Source organism: Protopterus annectens, chromosome 7.part0 (assembly GCF_019279795.1).
Source record: "Protopterus annectens isolate FY-2018-M chromosome 7.part0, PAN1.0, whole genome shotgun sequence".
Classification (NCBI taxonomy): Eukaryota; Metazoa; Chordata; order Ceratodontiformes; family Protopteridae; genus Protopterus; species Protopterus annectens.
This window is the reverse complement of record NC_056739.1, coordinates 1,698,185,759-1,698,210,301: the sequence shown is the minus strand read 5'-3', so window position 1 is coordinate 1,698,210,301 and position 24,543 is coordinate 1,698,185,759.

Sequence of the window (24,543 nt, the reverse complement as noted above, 5' to 3'; positions counted from 1 at the left end):
GACTGTGAGACTATGCTTCTGTTTTACAGTCTCTGGGCATGTGATAATATCTGTACTATGAACACCCTGGAGTGCCTTATTGAACTTCTTATAAAACATCTGTATTTGTTTTCAGTTTGAATTTTAATTTAATAGTTTGTTTGACAAGTACAAGATTTGTAGTGAATTTTAATATAAAATGTTCCTCCATCTATTTCATCTAATTGATTATTGTGCAACATATATTTTTAACTGTGTCAAAATTTGGTAGGGTAGCAATTTTAGGGACTCTTCTGTGAAATTGCTGATCTGATGTTGTAAATCTTTATTCATTCCTTACTGTTAGGACTTCAATTCCGTCCTCGGAACTGGCACGTCTGTTACAAAGCTCACACCAGCCAAAAACTCTCAGCTAAGACCTACCCACAATGCTCCTCTCATAGTCTCTTTAGATCTCGTTTGCCACGTTCCTCGTCAGACGTGCCAAGCCTTCTCTCAAGCTAAGTGTAGTGTTTTTTTGTGATTTCTCTAAATTACCTTCCTCTAGTCAGTTTTCCCTTAAGATTATCTCTTTGCCTTTAAATTTATATACTTTCTTACTGAAACCTACCCTCTACCTTCGGTAGTTCTTTCCATACCATTGTTGGTACTGTCCCTCTCCCCTACCTTTGGTAGGCCCTTTCCCTACCACTTTGTGGTATTTCTTAGTACCATTGTTGGTACTCCTCCTTTTCTATCTGTTTAAAAAAAAAAAAAAAAACCTCTTCTTCTATAACCTTGCTGTTGTTTTTTGGCTGGTTAAATTGTAGTTTAGGACTATAGTGTTTGTGTAGTTTCCATGATGTCTAATAAAGTAAAACTAGGATTTAAACAGTTTGATAGGTGTGGGCTTAAGATGCCCAACTCAGACGGTCATGCCCGGTATGATTATTGTTTGGGCGTTGACCACGTCAATGTATCTTGTGATATTTGTTCTAGCGTCAGCAATCATACGTTGGCTGAACGTAAGAACAAGCTTATTCTGAAGGGTATGCTGAAAACACCCTTTTTGGAGGCTCTTTCTGGGATGGAGGTCTCACCACCTCCTAAGCATAAGGATGTGAAAAAACATAAAAAGAAATGGAGTCACTCGGTTCCGACATGTCCGTCCTCCTTGGAACTGAGTCAACACCAGGCTTCTCCCGCACCTTCAGTGCAGACTACTTCAGCACCAGGCTCCATGTCTTCACCCTCGGTGCCATCCTTAATTCTGACTCCAACCACTGTACCAACTTTGGCACCATCCCCCGTGGTGCCAACCTTGGTTTTGGCACAAGCTCCTACTACTGTACCTGCATCAGCACCATCCTCGGCCATGGTGCCGATGTTTTATATGGCTCCACTGATACTGACACTGTTGGTTCCGAAGGTCAAGCACCTTCCAACAACCAGATATTCTCCCTGTTATGAACCCTTTTTGGGACAACAATGTAGTCCATTTCTTGAGAGACCAGAATCTCCATCGGCAGCTTCCTTCAGATCCACCAGGAGTCTTTCAGAACAAGATATAGTGAGGGTAGTGGACCAGCTTTTGGCAGCTGGAGGATTAGCCACCCCTGCTAGGTCTTCCATCTCTCTTGGAATGGAAGCTCTCATGGCATATTCACCTGTATATCCTCCTCCAGCCTCCTCACAGGTTTCAAAGACTTTGGTATTGATGGCCATCCCGGTGCATTCTGTCTTGGCTCTGACAGCGGAGGCTTCCCTGTCGGCACCAATTACTCTTGGTGCAATGGCTCCCTTGGAACTGGTGCACTCTCGGAGCAGTGATTGGACTCTTGGCACCGTGACACCTAGTTCAGCTATATTTTTTTCAGTGGTGCCATTTGTGGCCACTGCTCTCCCAGCAGCTACTGGTCCTCTTGAAGCTTCTCACCTGGAGGCGGGCTTCTGAGGGTGGGGTGTGACCCTGGTTCCGAGGTTGTCCTTCTCAGTTCCAAGCTCCCATCCCTTCTCGGGCGGGCCTGCTTTCCAGGTGATGGAGAGGGTCCTTGCTTCAACAGGCTTGCAGTTGGCACCATTGGCATCAACACCAGAACCCCTCTTTAGCACGCAGCTTTCCCAGCCCCCTACTCTGGGATCCCAAGTACGGGAGCGACAAAACCTTCCCTTGATGGGAACCCTTTCTCCGGAGTCCTCCTCAGAAGATCCCCCTGGGGAGCCACCCCAGAAGAAACTTTGCAAGAGAAAGCATCTTGATTCCCCTGAGGAATCCATCACTGAAGACAGCGATTGCGATGAGGGAGAAGGGTCCCCACAGTCTCCCCTGGAAGACATCTCATTTGGAGACATTCTCAAGATCCTCAAGCAGAGGGGAGACTGAAAGCCCTCCAACCCTTCTACAGAGGAATTGGTGTTCTTGCAGGCCTTCCATCCTCAGCCATCTACCTCCTGGGTGACCCCCATCTGTGAATGAGCTTATTAAACTTATTGTGCAGCATGCTTGGAAGGCCCTGGACAACATAGAACCTGTCCCTCGGAGGCCAGATAAAATTTTATCCACCTCTGAAGACCAGCCCAATTGGGTCAAGTAGCTGGTAGTTGATTCCATGGTCATGGTGATGGCTACCAAGAGGGAACTGTCAGAAGATAGTTTCATTGTTCGTCCCCTGAACAGGGAGTCTTGGGCTATGGACAGACTGGGGAAGTGGGTCTATGCTTCAGTGACCTTTGCCATTTGGTCGCTGAATTTTCTGGTACACTTTACTTGCTTCCAAAGAGACCTAATCTCAGAAATGTCTGCCTCTTTGCAGGGGTACTGCCTGAGGAGGTGCTTGATACTGTTACCTCTCAGCTAGCTATCCTGGAATCCATCTCAAACTCCTCTATGCACTTGATCTCTCACACTACCGAGGGGCAGCTCAAGCAGCTGTATCAGGCATCATCATGAGACGGCATGCTTGGATGCATTTGTGTGACTTTGCGGACCCCTTTAAATCTTTCTTTGTCAATGCGCCTGTTGATAAATCTTCCCTTTTTGGTCCCAAAGTAAGAGACACACTATCACATAGTGAGAAGGACAGAAAGACCTTGTCTGCTATGGGCATATGCTTTTCCACACCCCCCCCCCCAGAGATCCTACTCCAGGAACCAGAGGGGAGGAAAATTGTGGTTCAAGAAGTCCCAAGGATCTTTCCGTGACACTCATGGTGAGCAATCCCCCCATGGCAGAGGGTTGCAACTCATTCAGAAGACACCCCTTTCGAGGCAGAGGGGGTCCACACAACCAGGGCGCTAGAGATTCCTTCTCTGGCTGACCCTTCCAGCATTCCTGAACAGCGGCCCAATTGCTTTCCTCTGGAAGCAGTCATGGTCGATTTTCCCTGCACCTACAGGCCTGGCAACTCATAACAACGGATGCGTGGGTGCAGAGAATAATATCCAGAGGCTATCATATCCCATTCAATCTTACTCTCAGACCTGTAAAATGAATCCCCAATGTCTCACCCAGTCAGAGGGAGGCTGCAGCCTTAGAAATCAAAAAGCTGCTAAGAAAAAGAGTCATCCAGCCAGTCCCACCAGACCAGAGAGGATCCAGGTTTTACTCAAGGTTCTTTTTAGTGCCAAAAAAGACAGGGGACTGGTGACCAATCCTGCCTCTCAGCTTACTAAACAAATTCATAAAACCTCAAAAATTCCCAATGATCATGGTACAGTCCATCATCCTCTTTCTGGGGCAGGACAACTGGATGTGCTCTATAGACCTCCAGATGGACAAATGCTCCCAGAGATTTCTCCGCTTCTGGCTGGGAGCCAATCACTATCAGTTCAGGGTACTGTCCTTTGGTCTCTCGACAGCCTCCAGAGTGTTCCCCAAATGTATGGCAGTCGTTGTAGCTCATCTCTGACTACAAGGATTCCAGGTGTTTCCATATTTAGAAGATTGGCTCCTTACCCCCACGACCAGGAATCTTCTCATTCTCAGTCTGTCTTACACTCAAGGCCTTGATCTTCACCTAGGTACCATGATCAACATGGACAAATCACAAATGTCTCCAACAAGAACAGTGGAATTCATTGGAGCAACACAATGTCCTGTCAAGCTTCCCTTCCTCCTCACAGGCTCTCAAAAATAAGAAGCCAGATTCAAGTTCTCCTTCCACAGACATTTGCACCAGCATGCCTTGTACTACACCTGTTGAGATCTATGGCAGCAACCATTACCTTAGTTCCACTGGTGAGGTTGCACATGAGACTATTACAGTGGCTTTCATCACAATGGTCAAACGTAACCCACCCACTAGACCACATGATACGCCTTACAAACCTTTGCAAGAAAGAAATGCTTTGGTGGATGAAGCCAGAATCAAATTTTTGGTTTCGACCATTCTGCCTTCCCCAGCCTATGACCATGGTGACCATGGATGCTTCCCTGTTGGGGGGGGGGGCATTTTCAGGGAAAGACAGTCCAAGCCACCTGGTCCCCAATGGAGGCCATTTTGCACATAAATATCCTGGAATTGAGGACAGTTTTCTTAGCGTTGCAAGCGTTCCACACATCCCTTCCTTCCGGGATCATTGCAATTCAATCGGACAACATGTCAGTCATCTGGTACATCAACAAATAAGGCAAAACCAGGTCTTACCCCATGTGTTGGGAGGCCATGAGAATTTGGCACTAGGTGATGGCTTCCAACCACTTTCTCATAACAATATACATTCCTGGGAGTTCCAATCTTATTGCGGACAATTTCAGCAGGAGCATTTTGATGCCTCATAAGTGGTCCCTCAGTCCTATAATAGCGGATCAGATCTTCCACCATTGGGGCAGGCCTTGCTGCGACCTGTTTGCTTCTCCCCTAAACAACAAATGCGGAAGCTATTTTGCCCTGATCCCCCCTCAGGGGGAGTCACAGAGGGATGCTCTGATGCACAATTGGCCCCCAGGTCTGCTGTATGCCTTTCCCCCATTTCCTCCCATTCCGAAATTCATCCAGAAAGCTCAAAGATTGAGAAGCAGAGTGATCCTCATTGCCCCTTATTGACCCCGTCAAGTCTGGTTCCCTTTCCTATGGCCTCATCTAATTCACAGCCTGTGGATCCTGGATCAATCCCAAGGTCTGCTGTCTCATCCTCAGGGACTGATTCACCTCAATCTCCACAGCCTTAAGCTCACAGCTTGGTTTCCCCACTTCCGATGATTGCCAGGCTACCTGATATTTCATCTCCTGTTCGTGAGATTCTTCTGGCTTCACACAAACCTTCAACCAGGAAAATTTATTCTAGTAAGTGGACTAGGTTCTCTAGATAGGCCAAACAACATAACACAGACCCTTTTTGCATGCCTATTCAGAAGATCCTACAATATCTCACTGCCCTGCAGAAGCTTCAGCATCGACAATTACAGTACATTTAGCAGCTATTGCAAATTTTCACAATGGAATTGACAATTCATCTGTTATGTCACACCGAATGTGCAAAACTTTCATGAAAGGAGTATTACATATTAAACCTCCAGTCAAGCCTCCTATAGAGCCTTGGGACTTGACATTGGTGCTTCAGTCATTAATAAGTCATCCTTTTGAGCCTTCTAACTCATGTGATATGAAATTTTTGTCTTGGAAAACTCTACTTCTAGTAGCCCTTACCTCAGCGAGTAGAGTATCTGAGTTGCAGGCCTTGAGTATCAAGAGATCTTATTTGATTTTTCATAGGGAAAGAGTGTCCCTAAGTACTGACCCCTCCTTTTTGCCCAAGGTCATTTCTGGGTTTTCCATTAATCAATCTATTGATGTACTGGTTTTCTTCCCTCATCATTCAAATAGAGTGGAATACCTTCTGCATACCCTCGATGTTCATAGGCAACTTAATTTCTACTTGGACAAAACTAAATCTTTCAGAAAAATGGATCAATTGTTTGTGGCCTTTGCAGGACCCAGATTGGGTAAGCCTGTCTCCAGAATGACTTTATCTTCTTGGTTCAGAAACGCCATTACTTTCATCTACCATCAGAACAAAGTGCCCTTACCTTCCAAAATAAACGCTCACTCTACTAGATCGATGGCTACTTCAGTGGCCTTTCATTCCAGAGCCTCTATGGATGATATCTGCACAGCAGCCACTTGGGCAAGACCTCATACCTTTATCACTCATTACAAATTGAATTTGGCCTCCAGGGGATGAGCATCCTTTGGTTCTATGGTGCTCAGGAATGTCCTTCCTTAGGGTCACCCAGGACTCAAGTAGCTGGGGACTCGGTCCTAACAATAAGGAATGAATAAAGATTTACAACATCAGATAAAGAAGTTATTTCTTACCATAATGTTCCATCTGTGTTGTAGATCTTTATTCATTCATTACTTCCCGCCCTTCTTCCCCCTGCCTGGGCTCCTGGTGGACTTTAGAATTTCCTTATTAGTTAAGGTATTTGCTCAGACAGAGCCTCCTGCTGTCACTTTTATTACTTCTATACTATCATTGTGGGCAAACTCGAACTGAAGAGACTATGAGAGGGGCATTGTAAGTAGGTCTTAGCTGAGAGTTTTTGGCTGGCACGAGCTTGGTAACACCCATGTCAGTTCCGAGGATGGAACCGAAGTCCTAACAGTAATGAATGAATAAAGATCTACAACACAGATGGAACGCTATGGTAAGACATAACTTCTTTTCTACCATTGCACAATTTCAATTCAAATCATCATCTTACAGTTTCATAAAAGGATGAATTATGTTTTGAATTTGAATTGCCTGAATTCAATGTCCAAGTTCAGCTGACAGTAAGCCTTAGAAGATTATCTTAAATATTTGAACGCAAAGTTAAGTTTTTGCAGACGTCTGTGTATTTGTTGAAGACAATGCTAAAAAAACTCTTTTTTAAAGTTTTATCAGCTTCTATTGATTGTTTAACAAGTCATAACTTTTCACATATATGGAATCATGGCCTGAAATTTCCATGAAAGTTATTTTAGAGACCCTACTGTCAAGTTCTGTGCTGTTGCATAACCCCATTTGTAAATATCCTCTCAAAGTTAATTTTATAAATTGCATTTTGGATGCATATTGCCTGGATTCAGTGTCACAGTTCAGGCAGTGGCAGGCTACAAACGATGTGTTCAAAATCAGAGCTCAAAATGTTAAGCTTTAGTAGAATTATGGGCATTTCTTTAAAAACATTTGTAAAAAACACTACACGTTTTAAGTAACTGATTGTTTTGCATGGTTATAGCTATTTATGTGAAATTTTGGCAAGAAATTTGTAAAAAACACTACACGTTTTAAGTAACTGATTGTTTTGCATGGTTATAGCTATTTATGTGAAATTTTGGCAAGAAGTATTCAGGACAGTTATTTTGTCTGATTATAGTGTGCAGCTTAATTTCATTTGTAACTTTTGTTTGACAATCATTTTCACAACTCACATTTTGGATGTGAATTGCAAAAATTCCTTGCCATAATTTAGGTGGTGATAAACCATAGATTTTATGCTGAAAATCTGAACTCAAAATGTTAAGATTTTGCCAAGTCATGGACATTTGCTGAAAATAATGTTTAATGTTTAAAAAGTAATATTTAGGTAGTGAAAAAGAATGGCTTCTGGCAGGATTTTAAAAGTTGTGTTGGAGAAGGGATCTGTGACTAAATGAGTGAGATCTGTGTGGCCTGCATTATTTTTTTTTCTCATGCATGGAACACATTGAATGTACAGGTAACTAGAAAAATGATTAGTCAGTGTTCCTTGCCTATTTAGGATAGAAAGATAGATACAGCGACAGAAAGATATAAAGATATGAATATAAATAAATATTTATAACATGGAAAACACTGACCAATCAGATTGCTAGTTATCTGTGCATTAAGTGTGTTCCATTCATGAGTGTGTGTGTGTGTGTGTGTGTGTGTGTGTGTGTGTGTGTGTGTGTGTGTGTGTGTGTGTGTCTATATGTATATATATATATATATATATATATATATATATATATATATATATAAATAGATTTACTTACCTTTATCAAATGGCACTAATATCAGTGTGAATAATGTTGACACCAAATGATCAACATTATGTACATCAACAAATTACTGTCCAGTCTGTAACTTTTGCTGACAGGTGTCGAAAATCTGTTTAGTCGATCAAAATGTGTTAAATAAGCAGATGTCGACAAAAGTAGCAATATATATATATATATATATATATATATATATATATATATATATATATATATATTGCTACTTTTAACAGCCTGCATTTAAATTGAAACCTGTGCACTGAGAGAGAGCCTTACAAGACTATCTGCAAATATATAGAGCTGAGTATATTTTTCTGTATTATTCTGTATTATAGAGCTAAATTGTTGCTTAGATATCTGTTGTCTTACTGTTCTGCAAATAAACAGAGATCAGTATATATTTTTCTGGTTTTATAATTTGCACTGTGATTCCTCACATCTCTGTTGAAACTGTCTTCCCCACCCCACCCTTCCTGTTCTTGGTTGTAGTTTAAATTTGGTGGCTTTTGCAGTGCCCGGCCCACTGTAGATTTGATCTAGGACACTCCCCCAGTCCCATATCTTTACCACATTCTACCTAATAAACCCTTTCTGCACTTGCTTTTAGTCCTTTTTAATTTAATTACATTTTTTCAAACTGTGTGTGGACTAATATTGCTACATACTCAAGTGTGCCAGCTTGCACTGCATGTGAATTGTTTTTAGTACTGTTTTTGCTACTTTTCTGAAAAAAAAAATTGTAAGCCTGTTTCCTACCTTTCCTGTAATTAGTGTTCCAGATACAGATTTGCTGTATCCAGGACTGTTTGTAAGCTTCTGAGCCCCCCTAAGCCTTTCTGTGTTGGAGGGAAGCCTTCTAGCTTATCAGTGGGAGTGGTAAGTGTTAGGTAACCTGTCTACCACATAAGGAGTGGTTCTGGCCCAGAATTTGTAGTTACTGGCCGTTTGGGCGGTCTTCCATCTCTCTCAACTTTCTGATTTGAAGGCCTGCATTTGCACTTGTTTCTGTCCTGTAACTCCTGGGCCCATCTCATTTGCTCACTCAAAAAAAAAATGATCTGCTTTTACTGTATTTGTGTTTCTTCCTACTTTATTTTGCTTTTGCGTCATCTTAATAGTACTCAACTGTATTTATTACTGCTTGGTGTAACTCATTCTAAGCCTTTTAGTTTAAGCACTTGGGCTTCAAACCAGTTGTTTTACATTAAGAAGGTTTGTGGTCTGCACTGTGGTGGCAGAACAGGTAGCTTACATCCTTCTAAGTTGGGAACTGCTGATTGAGGGCTCAGTGTCTGTTATTCTAAAAGTGTATTAATTCTGGTTTAAGCACTTGGGTTTCAGGACAGTTATTTTACGTTAAGAGGGTTTGTGGTCTGCACTCTTGTGGGAGGAGAGGCTAGACTCTGCCCTTTTGAGCTGGGAATTTCTGGTTAAAGGCTTATAGTTCCTGCATATTTGAACTGCTTCTTACTGAACTTGGTACACCTTGTTTGCTGTAGCATAGACTAGATCCAGGCCTGCTGAATCTAGCTTTGTTTGTATAACTTGAGCACTAATCCAGGCATTCTTTAAAGTATTCAGTTGTATTTATTACTGCTTGGTAGTAACTTGATTAAAGTGTAGTTATCATTCTAAGTCTTTTGGATTAAGCACTTGGGCTTCAGACCCGTTGTTTTACATTAGGAAGGTTTGTGACCTGCACTGTGGTGGCAGGACAGGTAGCTTACATCCTTCTAAGTTGGGAACTGCTGACTGAGGGCTCAGTGTCTATTATTCTAAAAGTGTATTAGTTCTGGTTTAAGCACTTGGGCTTCAGGCCAGTTATTTTACATTAAGAAGGTTCATGGTCTGCACTCTTGTGGGAGGAGAGGCTGGACTCTGCCCTTCTGAGCTGGGAATTTCTGGTTAAAGGCTTATAGTGCCTGCATATTTGAACTGTTTCTTACTGAAATTGGTACACCTTGTTTGCTGTAGCATAGACTAGATCCAGGCCTGCTGAATCTAGCTTTGTTTGTATGCTTGTTGTTTGTTTGCTTGTTATTTCCCTGAAACGCTAATTCCACCGAAAATGCGGCTTTTCAGCACTTCTGTGGATCCCTAGTGATATCTGCATTGCTTACTGTACTTAATTCCTTGTTTCACTTGAAAGAAAGTTACTGTTTGTCATTTTTGCATTTAAGTTACCTGTAACACATTGCATTTAAGTTACCTGGCACTTGCTCACTAAAGCAATTATATAAGTCAGCAGTAAAAAATTAAAAGCACTACACCCTCACAGACTCCCCTTGAGTACCTTGTTCCCCATTGGCCCTTTTTTCTATTATAAAGGAATTCCCAATATTATTCTAGCATGTTCAAAGGTCAGTTGTCAATCTCCTCTCTGGTCCAGCTGGTGAATCTGGGAATCTTGAGGCAATGTTACAACTGCCTCATGTACACAGACAACCCTCTCCTCCTCCCAAAAAATTCCAACACATGTGAGAGATGCAACCATATAGCCAAACTGGAGGCTAAGCCCTCTCAACTCAGTACTGGCGTAACCAGTCAGGAGGAGAAGGAAACCACACTCACTACAATTCCAGTCTCACATAGACCTACCACGACAGCAAACCAAACACATAAACACACAAAAACATACTCGGAGGCTCTAAATAAAAATCTGCCTAAGCAGCAGAGACCTCCAAAGCAGACACCCAAGCAACCCCTACTCCAAAACAAAACACGTGCAACACATAGCTCACAAAGCCAGTGTGCCAAACAGTCACAGCCCTTAAGGCTAAACAACACACCTGATACACTTGTAATAGGTGACTCTATCGTCAGGCACACTGACGTCCCGCTCACCAGGCTGAACAAGGAGAAGGTCACGGTGAGCTGCCTGTCGGGCGCTAGGATCCGCCACATAACACAAGCACTCAGGTCACTCCAAGGCAAGTACAAATATGACTCGGTCATTGTCCATGCTGGTGTGAATGACCTGAGACGTACCTCCCTGGACTACATGAAAAGAGACATAGAGAAGCTCTCTGAGCATGTAGCCCAGGCCGGTATGACCCTGACCTTGAGTAGCATCTTACCGTCACCAAGAATGATGCCACAATATGAAGACAAGATGATCAATTTCAACAATTGGCTTAAGTATTGGTGTCATTCAAAGGGGATCCAATGCCTGTCAGCCTGGGATGACATGCTCGACAAGCCACGATGCTTCGATATGGACGGCTTGCACCTGTTACCCCTGGGCTTTCGGATATTGGCAAAGGCTCTTGCTTCCCCCATAGTGCCTTTTTTAGGCAAGGCTCAAAAGACAAACCCACCTCCATAGGTATCACAAGGGATAAGAAACTAAGAGTAATGCTACTCAATGCCAGAAGTCTAAACCTCAAGATGCACGCACTCGAAACTCTCCTTAGCATGGAGAACATCGATATCTGTGCAGTAACAGAAACCTGGTTCAAGGCTCCCGAGAGCACCCCAGCACTACCAGGCTCATACCATGCCTTTCGGCCCCAAAACTTGGACCGAACCACAAAAGGAGGGGGAGTATCAATATTCGTCAAAGATACCCACACCTCCAGGTTGGTGGCACAGCACGAAGCATCAGAGACTATCCATGTGCAACTAACAGTGGGTAAAACTGCCTTCCAGTTTATAGCCTGCTACAGACCACCCTCCCAAACCCAGGAACCCCACTCGGCCTTCCTGAGAACACTGAAAAATATGAAGGTCTCTCCAAACACCATTATATTGGGCGACTTCAACTACCCAAACATAGACTGGGAGCATTACTCTAGCTCCAACACCCTAGCCCAAAGGTTCCTAGAATTTATAAACTCAAATGTTATGGAACAACTTGTTACCACTCCCACAAGAGGGGAAAACATACTGGACCTGATCATCACCAACATGGTGACTCTATGCTCCAGACCACAAGTGTATCCCTCACTGGTAAGATCAGACCATAAACTAATCTCACTGGATATTCACATCCTGACCCCACCCCCTGCCCAGAAAACCACAGTGAAAAACTTCTCTAAAGCAAATTTCACACTCCTCAAAACCGAGGTGGAATCCTTCAAAGCCCCCAAGCCTGTGGAAAATACGGCCCAGACCACAGAATCCTTTATAAACACATTCTATGAACACCTTCAGGAATGCATGGATCATGCAATCCCAAATAAAACCAAGACCCAATCCTCCAAAGGCAGGCGTCCTGTCTGGTGGACCCCAGCCATAAACAAACTATACAATAGAAGGAAGAAGCTACTACATGATAGAGCAAAATCCCAAAAAGGGAAGGCATCTCTGATCAGTATTAGCAAAAAACTATGGGCACTCATAAAATCGTCTAAGGCCAGCTTCGAGAGAAAAATTGCACAGGACACTAAGGATAATCACAAGGCTTCCTTTAGTTATGTTAGGAACCTGGGTGGGAATTCCCAGATATGCTCAGAATTAGTCCAAAATGACAAAAAATACATCGAACCCACAGACATTGCCAACATCCTAGCTGACAGGTTCAGCGCAAACTTCTCCCCCCCCCCTCCCCACCAAAAGGGCAAATATCTATCCCAGCAGAGTGCCAGGTAAGAGTCGCCCTCTCCAAAGCAAAAAACACAGCATCAATGGGACCAGACGGTGTCCCGGGCTGCATCCTACATGAACTCCAAGAAGAGCTAAACCCAAACATTAAACTACTGTTCAGTCTCAGCCTTACTACAGGATATGTACCCAAAGAGTGGCATACAGCAACAGTGGCCCCTCTCCACAAAGGTGGTGCCTCAACGGATCCTGGAAACTATCACCCCATAAGCCTGACTAGCTTGGTCTGCAAAGCTATGGAAAGGATCATCATGGACCTCATAAATAAAGATAATGGGAACTTACAGACACTAGATCCTACCCAGTTCGGCTTTGTTAAGGGCAGATCCTGCCTCTTAAACCTGGTCGATTTCTCTGAAAACAGTCACCAAGGCCATTGACGAAGGGTAGGTGGTCCACACAGCCTACCTGGACCTCGCAAAAGCCTTCGATACAATACCCCACTCGGGCATTATAGATAAGCTCACCAGCTTAAATATAAACCCCTATGTCACTAGATGGGTTGCAAACTGGCTCAAGGACAGAACCCACATGGTTAGAATTGCTGGAGCCATGTCAGACTCCAAACCAGTTACAAGTGGCATCCCACAAGGCTCAGTCCTGGGACCTCTCTTGTTCGGTATATATTTCTCGGAGGTACAGACCAACACGGAAGGACTGTGGCTGACTAAGTTCGCAGATGACTGCAAATTGGGCGCCATAATCGACTCTCCAGCCGACACAAGCATCCTCCAAAAGGGCCTCATAGAAACAGACAACTGGTGCCAGAGCCATGGCCTCAAGCTAAACACCAAAAAGTGTATAGCCATCCCCTTTGGCAAAAACAAAGTGCCCACAAATTACCACATAGATGGTAATCCATTAAGTACAGAAGAAGTAATTAGGGACCTGGGGACCCAAGTTGATAGCAATCTCTCATTTGACAACCACGTGGCCAAAGTGGTTAGAAAAACATTTTATATAGCCCACCTAATCATGAAGGGATTCACATCTAGATCAGGGGAGGTCATCGTGCCTCTTTACTCATCCCTCATCAGGCCCATAATTGAGTACAATGCCTTTTTTGGGATGTACCTTACCAGACACCTGCAGCAACTGGAAAGACCCCAAAAGTACCTCACCAAGAGGATCAAAGGGCTCATACAGATGCCATATGCTGCCCGGTTAAAGAAACTCCAGCTCTACTCAGTGGCATACCGCCTGCTCAGAGGCGATCTGTGCCTGATGTATAAAGCCATGTCCAACCCGGAATTAATGGACATGCTGCACCTCAGAAAATCCAAATCCCATCGAGCTACGCGCTCTAGAGACTTGAACCTCAGCACTGAAATAAATAGGACATGCTGGAGGGACAGATTCATAACCCAGAGGCTCCCTTCACTCTGGAATAAAATCCCAGTCCAGGTTAGGCAGAGTCCCTCATTGACTCTCTTCAAGAGGAATCTTGATGAGTGGATGGGAGATCATAGGTTTACCCCAGGTATCACTTCTGTGTCACTGTTAGACATAGGCACAGTATACTAACCTCGAAAAAGGGCATAGCAAAATTAATTTAAAATGGGTGGCGAAAGCCAAACACACTCTGGCTATGCTTATAAATACCCTAGGGCAGATAGCCTAATATGAACCTATGAACCTATGAACCTATGAACCTATATATATATATATATATATATATATATATATATATATATATTTATATATGGGATCCATACAGATGCTCGACTGCATCTTTCACTGAATCCCAATTTGGTGAGTATACTTGCGCAAAAGTGCTGCTCACCGAAGCAGCACTTTCGCGTAAGTATGCTTGTTGTTCTGGTTGTACTACAATGCGGTAAGGGAAAATTCCCTTTTCCCCACTGTAGTGCGACCTCGGAGTGAGAATATTAAAGTAGGGGGGTGTGGGGGGAACAGCCTCATACATCGGGGGGTGCAGGGGGGCTTGCCCCCCCTATATATATATATATATATATATATATATATACACACACGCACACACACTCACAAAAATCACACACATATAAATATTACCATGCAATTATGAGCTTCAAACTGTTTTTGGTGAGCTGACTTTTGGTGACATTTTTATAAGTACCCATGTCTGTTTTGGTGGAGTGGTGTAATGGCTCATGCATGTGTCTGTGTATAAATAATCTGAACAGCATAATATCAACAGCAAAAATATTGACAGAAAAATATCTAAACTGAAAAATATCTAAAATCAGAAATATCTAAACCCTAATATCAACAAAATCTAACCACATCCAAAACCAATGTTTCTGCGGATAACAAATCCTCCATACCCTCTACTAATTATACAGTGGATATAAAAAGTTTACACACCTCTGTTAAAATGCCAGGTTTCTGTGATATAAAAAAATGAAACCACAATAAATAATTTCAAAACTTTTCCCACCTTTAATGCGACCTATAACCTATACAATTCATTTGAAAAATGAACCAATCTGTTGGGGAAAAATTATAAAAAAATGTACAATAAGCTGGTTGCATAAGTGTGCACACCCTTAAACTAATACTTTGTTGAAGCACCTTTTGATTTAATTACAGCATTCAGTCTTCTTGGGTACACACCTGCCATCAATTAAAGAGACTCATATTAACCCCAAATAAAGTTCAGCTGTCCTAGTAGGATTTTCTTGACATTTACTCAGTTGACTGCTACAGCAAATCCCATGGTTTGCAGAGAGCTTACAAAGCATCAAAGGAATCTCATTGTTGAAAGGTATCAGTCAGGAGAAGGGTACAAAAAATGTACACAGCATTGGATATACGATGGAACACAGTGAAGACAGTCATCAAAAAGTGGAGAAAATATAGGATAACAGTGATGTTGCAAACAACTGGACGTCCTTCCAAAATTGATGAAAAGACAAAATGAAAACTGGTCAGAGAGACTGCCAAGAGACCTAAAGCAACACTGAAGGAGCTGCAGGAAATTCTGACAAGTACTGCTTGTGTACTACATGTGACAACAATCTCCCATATTTTCCATATGTCTGGGCTATGGGGCAGGGTTGCAAGACGGAAGCCTTTTCTTACACAGAAAAACATTCAGGCCCAGCTAAAATTTGCAAAATAATACATCAAGTCTCCCAAAAGCATGTGGGAAAATGTGTTATGGTCTGATGAGACCAAGGTTGAAAATTTTGGCCACAATTCCATAAGGTACGTTTGGCGTAAAAACAACACTTCATATTACCAAAAGAACACCATCCCCACGGTGAAGCATAGTGGTGGCAGTATCATGCTTTGGGTTTGATTTTCTTCAGCTGGAACTGGGGCTTTAAAGAAGGTGAAGGGAATTATGAACAGTTCCAAATACCCGTCACTTTTGGCCCAAAACCTTCAGCCATCTGCTAGAAAGCTGAAGATGAACAGGAATTTCACCTTTAAACATGACAATGACCCCAAGCATACTTCCAAATCAAGAAAAAAATGGCTTCACCAGAAGAAAATTAAATGTTTTGGAATGGCCCAGCCAGAACCCAGACCTAAATCGAATAGAAAATCTGTGGAGTAACCTGAAGAGGGCTGTGCACAAGAGATGCCCTTGCAATCTGACAAATTTGGAGTTCTTTTGCAAGGAAGAGTGGGCAAATATTGCCAAGTCAAGATGTGCCATGCTGATAGACTCCTACCCAAGAAGACTGAACGTTGTAATTAAATCAAAAGGTGCTTAAACAAAGTATTAGTTTAAGGTGTGCACACTTATCCAACCAGGTTATTGTACTTTTCTTTTTATTTTTTATATTTTTTTCCCCTAACAGATTTGTTTGTTTTTCAACTGAATTGTACAGGTTATAGGTCACATTAAAGGTGGAAAAAGTTTTTGAAATGATTTATTGTGGTCTCATTTTTTATATCACAAAAACCTGGCATTTTAACAGGGATGTGTAAACTTTTATAGCCACTGTATATACCAACTCCAAGGTTGCACAACAGTGGAGAAAAAACAAAAACCCTTCCTTAGCATCGATCCTGATCTCCTACCAATGCATGTTTGGAGTTTGCATGTTCTCCCTGTGTCTCTGTGGGGTTCTTCCCACCTTTGAAAAACATGCTGAGTGCTTCCATCTCAAACTCACCAAAGAATGGAGTTGTGGGCAGCAGCACAGACTCCACATGGTGTCCTATAGGGGGATTGTATAGACCAACTGCTTTGGGCATCTATTGTTCTCATAGTAGAACACAGATCACAGACTGCACCCCTTGGCAGGGTTGACAATGTAAGATATAGCTCTAGATGTTTCAATCATGTTTACTAATGTTGCCAAATGGGCATAGGTATTTGCTGATGATAAGTAGGTTAAAGACCTGGCCTACTCTGATCCATACCATGGACCCATGCTAATAGTGGGAAGGGTATATGTTCCCCTATTGGCCAATGTGTGCCTGCCATAAAGCCCAGCAGCTTTGTGTCCAGTTGCTCAGCTTGGGTTACCAGAGATAGCTCTGTTGAGTGAAAGCTGGATGTAAAACCAGTCACCTACCAAGCCTGAACTAAGAATTGTTTCAATCAGTGCAGGTTCAATGACAGGATGCTGCTTGGAAGTGGATGACATGATGGTAAGGAAGAAGCTGGGCATACTATGTATCCAGGAAACAAAATGGAAGAGCAGCTCAGCATAGCCACTTGGCATGCAATCCAGAGTCTAGCATTCAGGGGGAGGACAGGCTAGAAATGGTGTGGGAATTGTGATGAGGGAGAGGCTCCTCATGTTTAATTTCTTCTTCAGGGTTTCTAATACTGTGACAGGACTGGACCTTATTCCTGAGTCAAAGTATGATTAATGTTCAGGATTAGTATTGTTTCATTCTTTAATACTTGCCAAAAGTTCTCTTCCCAGCACCCGCAATGTGCAAGGAACTGACTCCTTCTGCAGTTCATACAGCGTTACATGCATCAGTAGCATATCTAAATATAAATGTAAAGTTGTTTTTTATGAGACCCCTTGCTACTACTAGTATTGGAACTGTCTGGGTATCATTGTTCCACATTGCCTTGTTTCTGCCTGAAAATCCTGGTATTTTATGACTTTGTATCTCTCTGTATGTAAGACACTGTAATCACTCTGTGTAGCAATTTCAATGATCAATGCTATTTTTGTCTTCTTTTCATGGAGTACTATATCTCGCATCTATTTTTTGAATTTGTTGGTAATGGGTAGTCCCATGCGATGTAGACTTCATCATTGCCTATAATGCTCTGTGGCTCATGTTTCCAATGCTTCTCAGCTACTTCAGTATTTAATGTTTGCACAATCCCAAATGCAACATTCTTGCCACATTATTATGCTTTTCAGTATACAAGTCTTCTGCCATTAGTGTATCACACGCAACAACAAAATGTGTGACTGTTTCCAGTTGTGTTTTTCAGAACCTGTTTTTGTCTGTTTCTCCCACATGTTCAATGGACTTTGTAAACCAGTGTGTATATGGTCCACTATCCTGGGCCACCAATATTAACCTTTCATCTTTTGGTTTAAATTCACCTCTCCTTAACCATTCCTGGATCAGATCCTGATCAACATGAGGTTGTTCCATTAGTTTTCTTTTCTTGCAGTAATATTTATGCCATTTTCACATTTTTTTGCCTTCTCATCTTATCTTTTTCCTTCTACTCTTCCTTTTATTTTTTGGCACATTTAGTTGTTGCCTGATTTTTGTCTACTTCTGATTTGGTTTCCTTTTCTACTTGACACTGACATGCTTCTGCTAAACTACACAGGAAAGTCATCTTAGATTTTTTTTTCTGTTCATGTTTTAAAACGTTCACTATCTTTTCACTATGTTTGGATCTGATGAGGTCAGCAGATATGTATGCAGTCCTATGATTGCAGATCTATACAACTAATCAATTTTGAGAAAGCCCATACCTTCTTCAGAATGAGGAACATATAATCTTGGTATACACTGATTTTTATATATCATTTGATAAGCATGAAATATTTTTCTTGTTTTCTTATCCAACCGATTAAGTACCTTTTGGGACCAATCACCTCATAACTGTAAGTTAGAACAGGAAGAACAAACTGGTTCATAGGTGTTTACTAGGCTAATGACCACAAGGGCCTTTTTAAGCCTAGCCATGCATCCCAAATCTCTAACAAGTTCTGACACCCTTGATAAGTGTAAGCATGGGCCTGGGAGATGAACCACTTACAGGTTACCTGTTTGCATTGGAGATATAGGTGCCAAACCAGGGATGAATTTCCAGTTTCCTATCCAGTTGTCCAAGTTACACTTGAATTGGATTAGGGAGGAAGTCTGCTTCACATAGATGGGGAGCCTGTTCCACAGATGGGGTAGTCTCTGGGATACATACCTATCTCTCCAGCAGGTCCTATTTATATCACAGGTAAGGTTTAAGTCTTTAGAATGAATAATTCTGGTACTGTTTGTTTTGTGGATATGCAGGAGGTCCGTCAGAGTGGGGCCTGACAATGCCCTATATGCCAGGCATAGATCTCCCCTCAAAAGCCTGTAGGAGACAGAATACAGGGATAGGGCCTTGAGGCAGTCTGCATAAGACATATTACTTACACCCTGTATTCTTTTAGTGAGAAACCTCTGTGGACGTTCCAGTTGTTGGATATGCCTGGTTAGGTACATACCAAAGGGGGCATTGTACTCAATAATAAGTCTGGTGAGTGCCGAATGCAGTGGAACAATGAATTCCTTGGACTTTGATGCCATACCTTTGTTTATAAGTTGTGCAACATAGAATGATTTCCTCACCACTGTAGACACGTGATGATCAAAGGCTAGATTATTATCTATGTGTGCCCCTAAGTCCCTGACTACTGGGTCAAGTCTAAGGGGTGTGTCGTCAATATGATAGTTACTAGGGATGGATGACTTCCCAAAGGATATTATTATGCATTTCTTGGCATTTAGTTTTAGTCCATGGCTCTGACACCAGTTGTTTGACTGTGTCAGCCCCTCCTGAAGAACATTTGTGTAAGTATGAGATTCGATGACAGTGCCTAATTTGCAATCACCTGCAAATTTAGTCACCCAGAGACCAGTGACATTGGCCTTGACTTCTGAGAAGTAACTGCCAAAAAGGAGCAGTCCAAGGACTGATCCCTAAGGGACTCCACTTGTGACTGGCCTCTTTGTAGAGGTGGACTCCCCAGTTCTAACTTCCTGGGTCCTATCTGTGAGTCAGTTGGCTATCCACCAGGTTACACAGGGGTTTGTACCTAACCTCTTGAGTTTGTCAACAATGCCTGAATGGGGTATTGTGTCAAATGCCTTGGCCAGATCAAGGTAGGCAGTGTGAACGATTTTGCCTTCGTCCATTGCTTTGGTGACCTTCTCAAATAAGTCCACCAGGTTGAGTAGGCATGAGTTGCCCTTGACGAAACCAAACTGGGTTGGGTCCAGTGTTTGGAGGTTTACTATATCCCTATTGATCATCTCCATGATATTTCTTTCCATGGCAATACATATAAGACTAGTGAGACTTATGGGTCTGTAGTTTCCAGGGTCTGTAGATGGCCCACCTTTGTGCAGAAGGATAACTGTTGCCTTTCTCCATTCATGAGGCACAAAGCCTGTTTGGAGGCTACAGTTAAATAGTAATTCCAGAGGCCCTGATAGCTCATGTTTCATGATATTTAGAAGACATCCTGGGATATTGTCTGGGCCCATTGATGCAGTGTTATTGGTCTTAGACAGAGCATTAAGGACCTGTTCCCTAGTGATAGTAGGGCAAGTTATATTTGATTATATTTCCTGAGGGAAGGTTGAGGGGGAGAGGGAAGTAAAGTTGGAGCTGAATTTATCACCCAGGAGGTTTGCTATATCTTCTGGCTCAGTATGGGTGGTGCCATTTACAATGAGCTCTGCACACAATTGTGTATTGCCTTTGAGGTTGTGGACATAGCTAAATAATGCTTTATGGTTGTCTTTAGCCTGGGAGGCAAACTTACCCCAAATCTGGCTTTGGCAGACTTTATTTGTCCTCTGAGTTGTTTGTTTAGTTTGATGAGAGTGCCTTTATTCTGCTGGGTGCTGCACCTCCTAATGTTTGCCATGATTTTCTTCCTCCTGTTATACATTCAATTGATTTTGTGATTCCACCAGGGTGGCTTGTTTTTTGTGTTAGTTCTGTACTTCTTCCTAGTGGGTACAACTGCCTCTATGCAGCTATTAACATGCTTTTACAGGGTTTCTGTGAACACTTCTGCATATGCAGAAGTGTTCTCAGGGTTTATAGGGGCTTGAAATTTTGACAGGTTCTCACTTAATAGCAGGAGGTTAGCCTTAGAATAGTTCCTGAATATTTCCGGTTTAGCTGGGGGTCCAGGTTTTATTTTTACTTCAAAGGAGACCATTTTGTGGTCTGACCTTATCAGGGAAGGCATTACAGTAGGGTGTGTGCAGCACTCTCTCATATTAGTGAGGACCACATCCAGTATGGTTGCACCCCTGGCTGGTGTATTGACTATCTGATCTAGGGAGTTTGTGTTTACAAACTCCAGGAATCTCTGTGCATGTACGTTTGATGTTGTATATGATTCCCAGTTACTAGGGGGGTAATTAAAGTCAACCATGAATATGGTATTGGGTTGGATGGTTAGTGTTTCTAATAATTTTAAATATATGGTATGGGTTTCCGGGGTCATAGAGGGGCACCTATAGCTTGCAAGGATGTGGTACTGGATTTTACCTATGGTGATTTGAACATGGAGTAGCTCAAGTGCATTGTCCTGTTTGACCAGCCTTGAAGTATATTTATTTTTGATATAGATAGAGACACTTCCACCTTTAGTCCCTGCCTGTGAAGTAGCTGGTCTAAATGTGTGGAAGACATTATAACCTTGGACTATTGGTATGCTGTCCGTGGCTTTTAACCACCTCTCAGAGACTGCACAGACATCAGCATTCTCTAGGGTAAAGAGAGCTTCCAGGGAGTGGAGTTTTTTTATTTAGGCTCTAGCACTGAGCAGTAATACCTTTAGATTTTCTTGGTTTTGATTGTTGTGTCAGAAGTACTTTCAGTTTGGCATTGCCTAAAAATGGCACTATGGGGGAAGACAATGTTTTAGCTAATATTCGAAAGTCTAGAGGGGAGAGGTGCAGACCATCCCTGGCAAAGCAGCATGGTCTGTTGACCATCTCCTTCCATGGTGACAAATATTGCACCCCCTTAGAATGACACCAGAAACTAAGCCAATTATTAAAGTCAATCACCTTTTGTTCATATTGTGGCATCATGCTTGGAGAAGGTAAAATGCTGCTCAATGCTAGGCTCATACCAGCCTGAGAAACATATTCCAAGAGCTCTATGATGTCTCTCTTCATATAGTCTATGGAGGTACATCTCACGTCATTTACTCCTGCATGGACTATGACTGAGTCATATTTGTAATTGTGGTCCAATGACCTGAGTGCATGCATAATGTGGTGGATCCTAGCCCCTGATAAGCAACTGACCATAACTTTCTCGTTACTCAGCCTGGTGAGAGGGACATCGGTGTGTCTCATGATGGAGTCTCCAATGACTATAATGTTGGATTGTGTGGTGACTTGCCTTATGGGCTTAGAGGTAGAGGATCCATGAGATGTAGCGCTACGTGTTGATGTGGGTATTGTTTTGAAAGAGTGCATTTGGGGCTGCTGAGGGTATTTCTTATGTGTACTTTGTCTAAGAGGTCTTTGTGGTTTGGGAAGGTTACATGTAAGTGCCTCAGTATATGTGGGTCTATATGTCTGCTTTGAATTGTGTATGATGGGTGTAGCATGTGTACTACTGACAACCTTATTGACATTAGGAGTACTTTTATGTGAGAGCTTTGCCTCCAGTGATATTGTGTAAATACATCTCTCACATACCAAATCAGTTTATTTGAGAATTAACTGGTTGTCAGTAAACATGAGGCAATTTCTACATTGCTTCAGGATGCCCATATCCACCAAGCTGGTAACAGAGACAGTAGGAAAGTTCATATCGATCTCAACATACCTTTTTTATTGATTAGACTGTTGGAGTGAGAATATCAATCACTGTCAGGAGTATCCAGTTTGCAACTATGTGGACAGTGTTTGTCACTGCAAACTAGCTGTCCTGTGTGCAGAAATTTCATTTGTGCTTTTACAGGAAAAATGTCACTCAAGGTGTTTGAGTCTGTATAGAGCACTGCCAAACACTTGAGGGAAACTAATAAGTAGACCCTGAAAATTTAAGGATGAAGTATTTAGGCAGATATTCTGAAGTTAGAAACAAATCAAGCAGTACTTACTGAAAACAAAGAATTAGCTTGTCAAGAATGATTAAAAGAGGGGAGTCACATGAATGGCTACTACTAATGCTGGTCTCACCACAGCTTCACTTTGTTGCAATACAATACTCCTTTGCTTCTTCTCTCATGAGACCAAAATGATAGCACCAAACTCAAGAAGAGAAGCAGGCCACAGCCTGTTTGGTGATCCACAGTCTTGTCCCAGATGATGCAAGGGTCTACAGGCTTGTAACCTTTTTCTGGTAGATGCCTTGAATAGCACAGACACGCACTCTCCAAACAGAAGCAGTCAGGAATCAATGCACTCTGCTCTTACTCTCACCAGGATCAGAATATAAGCACAGATTCCAAGCTGTCACTTATAAAGCAGTTATTAGGCTTTCTGGTGATCGGCAGTGATCAGCAGTCCCAGGAAATAATGTCACTGTACTCCTCTCACCAGGAGAAAATAGAAGCACTAATCCCAAGATGACTACTGAGAGGCAGAATGTGGACTGGTCTTAGAATAGATGCTTAAAGGTAAGATGAAAAAAATGGTTTATCCTAAACACTGCAGTGTGCACTAAGCAGTTAGATATGAAAGTGGGTAACTTAAGTTTTAGCTGTCTAAAAAGTTATGTTTTAGTGAAGAGACACTATTTTTAAAAGATCAAGATAGATTGAAAGGGGGTGGGAACTTTTGTATTTGGTACTGTGGAATACAGTAGAATGGCCAATAAATTTAAATAGTTGAAGGGGAGTGATTTCACAAAATGACAATTTTGTGCTTGCTCACACCAGCCAGTAAAAGCAGAGAGGAAACAAGATATATAGTCAAATTAACATAAGGGACATGCAACTAGAAAGACAGTGGTGTTTAAGAACAAAACACTAACAGGGTGGGAGTGTAGGAAAATTTTCTGTCTGACTCATAAGAGACAAAGCTGTGGTCTCTTTTCAAGTTTTAATATGCAGTTAAAAGATGAATACAAGTAAAGCACAGTGTAAAGAAATCAAATCACAGTATACAAAATAGAAAAAGGCAATAAAGTAATACAAAATACAAGAAATAAAAAGCAAACTAACCTTTCTTTCACAACAAACTGTTGTAGAGTCTGGGTGAACCTTTCCAGTAAAGCTCTGAAATGTTTTATTTTATCCCTTAAATAAAATGTTTAGTTCCTAGTTCCAACCCCTCAGTTCACAGATGATTAACCTTAAGTTGTTTATAGCCTGAACTTTGTTCCTAAATGTCAGGGCTGTTTTAGAGTTAATTTTAACCTTCTAAAGTATTCCTTATTGAGTTTTGCTCACATTTGTTTATGTTTTATTGTTGATCCTTCAGCAATTCCAAAATAGTTATACATGCCCTCCTGCTCAACTTCCTTTATATCACATTCTGGTCCAAGACTGATATTTTCTTGGTGCTACAGCTTTACTTCTTTAAATGCTGCTTTTGCACATTTATCAAGACAAAATCACATATTTATATAATCTGAGAACGTTTTAAAACTTGCAGTTGTACTTTCAGCTTCACATCTGATGAACTATACAGTTTTAAATCATCCACAAAAAGATGGTGAAAAGTCTTTACACAGTTGTTTTCTGTGAGCCAAACTGTGACCATAACCTAATTTGTTAAGTAGACAGTTTAACAGGTTAAGGGCAACACAAAGGATCAGTGGTGACAAAGTCACTCTGGAATATTCCCTCTTTGAATGTTT